The following is a 9,374-nucleotide window of genomic DNA, read 5'->3' on the forward strand; positions in this document are numbered from 1 at the left end:
TCTGGCGTCGTTGCCAGGGAGTCTATGCAAAAAGTCAATATATAAAGTACCCATCACAATCCCTATCTCTCGCATTACATTATTTGCCATTTCCCTCTCGTTTTCCTCTCCCCCCAATTCACCTTTGCCGTTTTATTCGCCCTCTCTCTCTATCCTCCCTCTCTATTTGCCTTTTTGTTTGCTTGTGTGTTAGTTTGTTTGCCTGCTTGTCGTTATGTCTGAAACTGGGGAAGTTATCGCCAATTTGGGCGATAACAATATCATGGAAAAATCTGATACTCCGGCTAAAGAACCTACCATCTTTCATACAAAAAAATTCTGTGTTGGTAGTGGTAATATTATTGGAAAAGGAGTTATTCAAGATTTCTTTACTTGTGCCGGTGCTTTACCTTCTATGGGTAGTTCTATCCTTCACAGAACTAGTAGTCTTGCGGACGCTATTGCCATGCTTGTAGTTTAACTTGAAAGACAACTCATGCACATGCATCCTTCTATACAAAGGAATTTTCTGGAATTTTCTAATATTGAGCATTCTTCTGTTAAGCGTGCCGCTACTATCTTTTTGGATCATGAGTTTAGATTCATAATAAGAGAAGCCAAAGAAATCTTTGCGCATTATAGGGTGGATGCTTGCCGTCCTCCCATAGAGGCTATCCTCTTTGATCAAGAAGAAATAATGTTTTTTCAATCTCTAGATTATGTTACTTTCAATGAAAATCTTAGAAGAAAGGTTCCTACCAATGTTTTAGTTGATAGAATTTTTGATCTTAATGATGATTTGGCTATTCGAAATAATGAAGTAGGATATTCTCTTGAATATAGGCTCACAAAGTTCTGTCAAAAGAATGCTTATAATGATGAATTGCTGGTGCATTATGAAGGACCAAAGGAGGAACCTATACCTCCCAATGTTGATCTTAGGGACTTTTGTCCTGTTAAATTTAATCCTTTTGATTACTTTTGCTTGCCTCAAAGAAAACTTGCTGCCGAACGTAGAGAATATGAAATGAGTTTCACCAATCTATCTTATTACTATGGCAATACTTAGATCTATCCTCGCTTTTATGCCTAGCTAGGGGCGTTAAATGATAGCGCTTGTTGGGAGGCAACCCAATTTTATTTTTATTCCTTGCTTTTTGCTCCTGTTTATTAATAAATAAATTATTTAGCCTCTGTTTTTGTTGTGTTTTTTGTGTTTAATTAGTGTTTGTGCCAAGTAGAACCGTTGGGAAGACTTGGGGAAAGTCTTGTTGAACTTGCTGTAAAAAACAGAAACTTTAGCGCTCACGAGAACTGCTGTCATTTTTATTTGAAGAGTGATATTTAGTTAATTCTTTTCGCATATGATTAATAGATAAATTCCTCACGTCCATCAATTTATTTTAGAATTTTTGAGGTTTCAGATCTTGCGCTAGCTACAGATTACTACAGACTGTTCTGTTTTTGATAGATTCTGTTTTTCGTGTGTTGTTTGCTTATTTTGATGAATCTATGGCTAGTAAAATAGTTTATAATCCATATAGAAGTTGGAATACACTAGGTTTAACACCAATATAAATAAATAATGAGTTCATTACAGTACCTTGAAGTGGTCTTCTGTTTTCTTTCGCTAACGGAGATCACGAGTTTTCTATTTTGAGTTTTGTGTTGTGAAGTTTTCAAGTTTTGGGTGAATTCTTTGATGGATCATGGAACAAGGAGTGGAAAGAGCCTAAGCTTGGGGATGCCCATGGAACCCCCAAGATAATCCAAGGACACCAAAAATTCAAAGCTTGGGGATGCCCCGGAAGGCATCCCCTCTTTCGTCCACTTCCATCGGTAATTTACTTGGAGCTATATTTTTATTCACCAACATGATATGTGTTTTGCTTGGAGCGTCTTGTATTATTTGTGTATTTGTTTGTTAGTATGCCACAATCATCCTTGCTGTACACACCTTTTGAGAGAGCCATACATGAATTAAAATTTGATAGAATGCTCTATGTGCTTCACTTATATCTTTTGAGCTAGATAATTTTGCTCTATGTGCTTCACTTATATCTTTTGAGCTAGATAATTTTGCTCTGTGTGCTTCACTTATATCCTTTGAGCTAGATAATTTTGCTTTGTGTGCTTCACTTATATCTTTTGAGCTAGATAATTTTGCTCTATGTGCTTCACTTATATCTTTTGAGCTAGATAATTTTGCTTTATGTGCTTCACTTAGATCTTTTAGAGCACGGTGGTGGATTCGTTTTAAAGAAACTATTGATCTCTCATTCTTCACTTAAATTAATTTTAGAGTCTCTTAATAGCATGGTAATTTGCCTGATAATAATATGCTTGGTATTCAAGATTTGTGAAACTTTCTTTTGAGTGTGTTGAATACTAAGAAAGGATTGAAGCAAGATAATTGTTTTGAGATATGGAGGTGATAATATTAAAGTCATGCTAGTTGAGTAGTTGTGAATTTAAAGAATACTTGTGTTGAAGTTTGTGATTCCCGTAGCATGCACGTATGCTGAACCGTTATGTGATGAAGTCGGAGCATGATTTATTTATTGATTGTCTTCCTTATGAGTGGTGGTCGGGGACGAGCGATGGTCTTTTCCTACCAATATATCCCCCTAGGAGCATGCGCGTAATACTTTGCTTTGATAACTTCTAAATTTTTGCAATAAGTATATGAGTTCTTTATGACTAATGTTGAGTCCGTGGATTATACGCACTCCCACCCTTCCACCCTTGCTAGCCTCTCCAATACCGCGCAACTTTTGTCGGTATCATACACCTACCATATACCTTCCTCAAAACAGCCACTATACCTACCTATTATGGCATTTCCATAGCCATTCTGAGATATATTGCCATGCAACTTTCCACCATCTAGTTCATCATGACACATCCATCATTGTCATATTGCTTAGCATGATCATGTAGTTGACATAGTATTTGTGGCAAAGCCACCGTTCATAAATTCTTTCATACTTGTCACTCGTGATTCATTGCATATCCCGGTACACTGCCGGAGGCATTCATATAGAGTCATACTTTGTTTTAGTATCGAGTTGTAATCATTGAGTTGTAAATAAATAGAAGTGTGATGCTCATCATTCAATAGAGCATTGTCCCCAAAAAAGGAAAGGCCAAAGAAAAAAAACACGGCCCAAAAAAATAAAAAATAAAAAAGGGGCAATGCTACTATCCTTTTTTTCCACACTTGTGCTTCAAAGTAGCACCATGATGTAGCAAGTCTCATATATTGTGCTTCAAAGTAGCACCATGTTCTTCATATAGAGAGTCCCATATGTTGTCACTTTCATATACTAGTGGGAATTTTACGTTATAGAACTTGGCCTGTATATTCCAATGATGGGCTTCCTCAAATTGCCCTAGGTCTTCGTGAGCAAGCAAGTTGGATGCACACCCACTAGTTTCTTTTGTTGAGCTTTCTTACATTTATAGCTCTAGTGCATCCGTTGCATGGCAATCCCTACTCACTCACATTGATATCTATTGATGGGCATCTCCATAGCCCGTTGATATGCCTAGTTGATGTGAGACTATCTTCTCCTTTTTGTCTTCTCCACAACCACCATTCCATTCCACCTATAGTGCTATATCCATGGCTCACGCTCATGTATTGCGTGAAGATCGAAAAAGTTTTGAAAAATTTAGAGTATGAAACAATTGCTTGGCTTGTCATCGGGGTTGTGCATGATTTAAATACTTTGTGTGGGGAAGATGGAGCATAGCTAGACTATATGATTTTGTAGGAATAACTTTCTTTGGCCATGTTATTTTGAGAAGACATAATTGCTTTGTTAGTATGCTTGAAGTATTATTATTTCTTATGTCAATATAAACCTTTGTCTTGAATCTTTCTAATCTAAATATTCATACCACAATTAACAAGATTTGCATTGAAATTATGCCAAGTAGCACTCCGCATCAAAAATTCTCTTTTTATCATTTACCTACTCGAGGACGAGCAGGAATTAAGCTTGGGGATGCCTGATACGTCTCCAACGTATCTATAATTTTTGATTGCTCCATGCTATATTATCTACTGTTTTGGACTATATTGGGCTTTATTTTCCACTTTTATATTATTTTTGGGACTAACCTATTAACCGAAGGCCCAACCCAGAATTGCTGTTTTTTGCCTATTTCAGTGTTTCGGATAAACAGAATATCAAACGGAGTCCAAACGGAATAAAATCTTCAGAAACGTGATTTTCTCACCGAACGTGATCCAGGAGAATTGGACCCTACTGCAAGGGATCAAAGAGGTGGTCATGAGGGTGGGGGCGCCCCCCTAGGGCGTGCCCCCTGCCTCATGGGCCCCTCGGTGCTCCACCGACGTACTCCTTCCTCCTATATATACACACGTACCCCCAAATGATCAGAACAGGAACCAAAAACCTAATTCCACCGCCGCAACTTTCTGTATCCACGAGATCCCATCTTGGGGCATGTTCCGGAGCTCCGCCGGAAGAGGGCCGTCATCACGGAGGGCTTCTACATCATCCTAGCCCCTCCGATGAAGTGTGAGTAGTTTACCTCAGACTTCGGGTCCATAGTTAGTAGCTAGATGGCTTCTTCTCTCTCTTTGAATCTCAATACAAAGTTCTCCCCCTCTCTTGTGGAGATCTATTCGATGTAATCTTCTTTTTGCGGTGTGTTTGTTGAGACCGATGAATTGTGGGTTTATGATCAAGTCTATCTATGAATAATATTTGAATCTTCTCTGAATTCTTTTATGCATGATTGGTTATCTTTGCAAGTCTCTTCGAATTATCCGTTTGGTTTGGCCAACTAGATTGGTAGTTCTTGCCATGGGAGAAGTGCTTAGCTTTGGGTTAGATCTTGCGGTGTCCTTACCCAGTGACAGAAGGGGCAGCAAGGCACGTATTGTATCGTTGCCATCGAGGATAACAAGATGGGGTTTATTTCCTATTGCATGAATTTATCTCTCTACATCATGTCATCTTGCTTAAGGCATTACTCTGTTTTTAACTTAATACTCTAGATGCATGCTGGATAGCGGTCGATGAGTGGAGTAATAGTAGATGCAAAATCGTTTCGGTCTACTTGTCACGAACGTGATGCCTATATACATGATCATGCCTAGATATTCTCATAATTATGCTCAATTCTACCAATTGCTCAACAGTAATTTGTTCACCCACCATAGAATACTTATGCTCTTGAGAGAAGCCACTAGTGAAACCTATGGCCCCCGGGTCTATTCTCATCATATCAATCTCCATCACTTTTATATTGTTTTGCTATTTACTTTGCTTTTACTTTTTTACTTTGCATCTTTATATCAAAAATACCAAAAATATTCTATCTATCAGATCCCACTCTCATAAGTGACCGTGAAGGCTTGACAACCCCTAATCGCGTTGGTTGCGAGTAGCTATCGCTTTGTGCAGGTACGAGGGACTTGAGCGTGGGCTCCTACTAGATTGATACCTTGGTTCTCAAAACCTAAGGGAAATACTTACGCTACTCAGCTGCATCATCCCTTCCTCTTTGGGGAAAACCAATGAAAGCTCAAGACGTAGCATTCCCCAAAACACCATACCTACCTATATGTGGTATTACCTTGCCATCCTAAGTGAATTTGCATGTGCCACCAACAAAAATTTCGAAAAATATCCTTTTGTGTGCCTGCATCGTTAATGGAATGACAGGAGGTGGTCGGTATCTTCCATGCTAAGCGGGTTATTCTCAGGTCGAGTGTTTATTCACTCGCCATCACATGAGAAAATGGCGGTAATAGGGATGCTCAGTCCCAAACCGCAAACACAAAAAGATTTAATCTCTCAAATAATCAAACAAAAACTCCCAATGGAGTCAAAACCTTACTTTTTATCGCTTGGGAACCGCCACTAGCGTGTTTAGCATGGAAGATATTGATAACTGATGGCCGTGAAGTAAATGAGAAGGGTGCATGTCTCAAAATATCATTTATCTCTGTTTTAAAAACTTGAGCTCTAGCACCTCTTCAAATCACTGCTCTGCGAAGGGACTATCTATTTATTTTTATGTTGTGTCATCACCTTCAAAAACAAGCGCTAGAACCTGAGAGCACAACTGTCATGACTTATGCATTGTGTGTAGCTAATGTTGGGTGCATCATGACTAGATCTTTTCTACCATGAATTACAATGTTTAGTCGCTGCCTGGACTTTGGAGGTGCTCTGAATTTATGTTTTTGTGACGCCCCCGATTTGACCGTACACTAATCATACACGCAAACGTGTACGATCAAGATCAGGGACTCACGGGAAGATATCACAACACAACTCTACAAATAAAATAAGTCATACAAGCATCATATTACAAGCCAGGGGCCTCGAAGGCTTGAATACAAGAGCCTGATCATAGATGAGTCAGCGGAAGCAACAATATCTGAGCATAGACATAAGTTAAACAAGTTTGCCTTAAGAAGGCTAGCACAAAGTGGGATACAGATCGAAAGAGGCGCATGCCTCCTGCCTAGGATCCTCCTAAACTACTCCTGGTCGCCGTCAGCGGGCTGCACGTAGTAGTAGGCACCGCCCGAGTAGTAGTAGTTGTCATCGACAGTGGCGTCTGGCTCCTGGGCTCCATCGTCTGGTCACAGCAAACAGGTATAGAAAGGGGAAAAGGGGGGAGCAAAGCAACCGTGAGTACTCATCCAAAGTACTCCCAAGCAAGGAACTACACTACATATGTATGCATTGGTATCAAATGGAATGAGGGTATCATATGTGGATTGAACTGCAGAATGCCGGAATAAGAGGGGGATAGCTAGTCCTTATCGAAGGCTACGCTTCTAGCCACCTCCATCTTGCAGCATGTAGGAGAGAGTAGATGGTAAGTTCACCAAGTAGCATCAAGTAGCATCGTATAGCATAATCCTACCCGGCGATCCTCCCCTCGTCGCCCTGTGAGAGAGCGATCACTAGTTGTATCTGGCACTTGGAAGGGTGTGTTTTATTAAGTATCCAGTTCTAGTTGTCATAAGGTCAAGGTACAACTCCGGGTCGTCCTTTTACCGAGGGACACGACTATTCGAATAGATCAACTTCCCTGCAGGGGTGCACCACATTTCCCAACATGCTCGATCCCCTTTGTCCGGACACACTTTTCTAGGTCATGCCCGACCTCGGATGATCAACACGTTGCATCCCTACCTAGGCACACCAGAGAGGTCAGCACGCCAGTCTAAATCCTATGGCGCAAGGGTCTGGGCCCATCGCCCATTGCACACCTGCATGTTGCGTACACGGCCAGTGAGGAGACCTAGCAACCTCCATTACAAAGGAAGTTGTGTTACGCGGTCCAACCCAGCGCGCGCCGCTCAGTCACTGACGTCATGAAGGCTTCGGCTGATACCACGATGTCGAGTGCCCATAACTGTCCCCGCATAGATGGTTAGTGCGTAGAGGCCAGTGCCTAGACTCAGATCAAATACCAAGATCTCATTAAACGTGTTATCTTGAAATAACCGCGAACGCCGACCAGGGCCAGGCCCACCTCTCTCCTAGGTGGTCTCAACCTGCCCTGTCGCTCCGCCTCAAAGTAATAGTCGGGGGCCGTCGGGAACTCAGGCCCACCACTACCTGGATGGAGCCACCTGCCCCTTCAGCCCCCATCTCCAAACAGTATCACTGGTAATGTAACAGTGTAAAGTATATAGTATATGCCCGTGATCACCTCCCAAAGTGATCACGGCCCAGTAGTATAGCATGGCAGACGGACAAGAGTGTAGGGCCACTAATGGAACACTAGCATCCTATACTAAGTAGTAGGATAGCAGGTAAAGGTAACAACAGTAGTAGCAAGGACAGGCTATGCAGCAGTATAGGATTAACTGAAAGCAGTAACATGCTACACTAGTCTAATGCAAGCAGTATAGAGAAGAATAGGCGATATCTAGTGATCAAGGGGGGCTTGCCTGGTTGCTCTAACAAGTAGGGGGGTCATCAACAACGTAGTCGATCGGGGCACCAGCAGCGGCGTCAGTCTCATAGTCTACCGGAGAGAAGAGGGGGAAGAAACAATGAATACAATGCAAACAGATGCATATCGATGCATGACATGACAAGTAGCGGTGCTAGGGGTGCCCTAACGCGGTATGAGGTGATACCGGTGAAGGGGGGAAACATCCGGGAAAATATCCCCGGTGATTCGCGTTTTCGGACAGATGAATTGGAGGGGGAAAGTTGCGTTTTCGCTATGCTAGGGATGCGTGGCGGATGAACGGGTTGCGTGTCCAGATTCGTCTCGTCGTTCTGAGCAACTTTCATGTACAAAGTTTTTTCATCCGAGTTACAGATTATTTTATATTAATTTTTTAAGATTTAATTCATTTTTAGAATTAACAGAATTAATTTAATTAGAAAATGCAATTATGACGCCAGCATGATGTCAGGGTGATGTCAGCAGTCAAATAGTCAGTTGACATAGTCAAACTGACACGTGGGTCCCACTGTCATCGTCTGTTAACTAATTAACCAAGTTAATTAGATTAATTAACGGATTAGTGAGGTTAGCTACTTAATTGAGTTTATTAAACACCATTAATGAAGTTAATTAATTTTAATTAATCGATTAATTAATTAATATATTTATTTATTTATTTTCTAAATTCTCTTCTCTTTTTTTTAAATCGTTCTGGGGCGTGGGGCCCCCAGGTCAGTGGCACAGGGGCCTTGCGGGCCGGGCGTAATGGGCGAAGGGCGTGCGGGTTACGGGCACGGGCGCCCAGCCCGATTGGGCATTCGCCCAGATCGAAAGGGGGACGACCACGGGCACGGCGAGGCCGCCCGCCTGTGGCGGCAGTGGCGAGGCCACCACAGGGCGGCGCGCGTTGCAGGCGGTTGAGGCCAGCAGACTCGAAGTGGTGGCGAGCGGGGTCGAGCAGGGCGGCAGCAAGCAACGGCACCAGCAATAGTAGAGCGAAGCAGCGGCGGCGACACCGGAGCAGTTAGCAGTGGCAACAGAGGTAGTTAGCAGCAGCAGTAGAGCAGGGGAGCGAGACGCGGCAGAGGCGGCCGGCGCGCGTGCGGGCGCCGGTGAGCGAGGCCATGGCCGAAGTGGCCGGAGCAGGGGAGGGGGAGGAGATGCCGGGGCCTCACCATGGGGCCGTGGGGTCTAGGCAGCGATGCTCGGGGAGGAAGACGGGGACGCGACGCCGGCGAGGAGGAGATCCCGCGAGGGAGAGGAAGGCGACGGTGGTCGCGGCGTCACGGGCGTCGAGGTCGATGGGCGACGAGCGGCGCCGGCGATGGGGCGCAGGGGACGACGGGTTGGTGCCGGCGATGTCGAGCGGCGGGGCGGTCAGTGAGGTGAGGACGTCGAGGACGGCCGGCGAGGAGGGGAAGGTCCGGCGAGGC

The sequence above is a fragment of the Triticum dicoccoides genome, chromosome 5A (assembly GCF_002162155.2).
Source record: "Triticum dicoccoides isolate Atlit2015 ecotype Zavitan chromosome 5A, WEW_v2.0, whole genome shotgun sequence".
In the NCBI taxonomy this organism is placed as follows: domain Eukaryota; kingdom Viridiplantae; phylum Streptophyta; class Magnoliopsida; order Poales; family Poaceae; genus Triticum; species Triticum dicoccoides.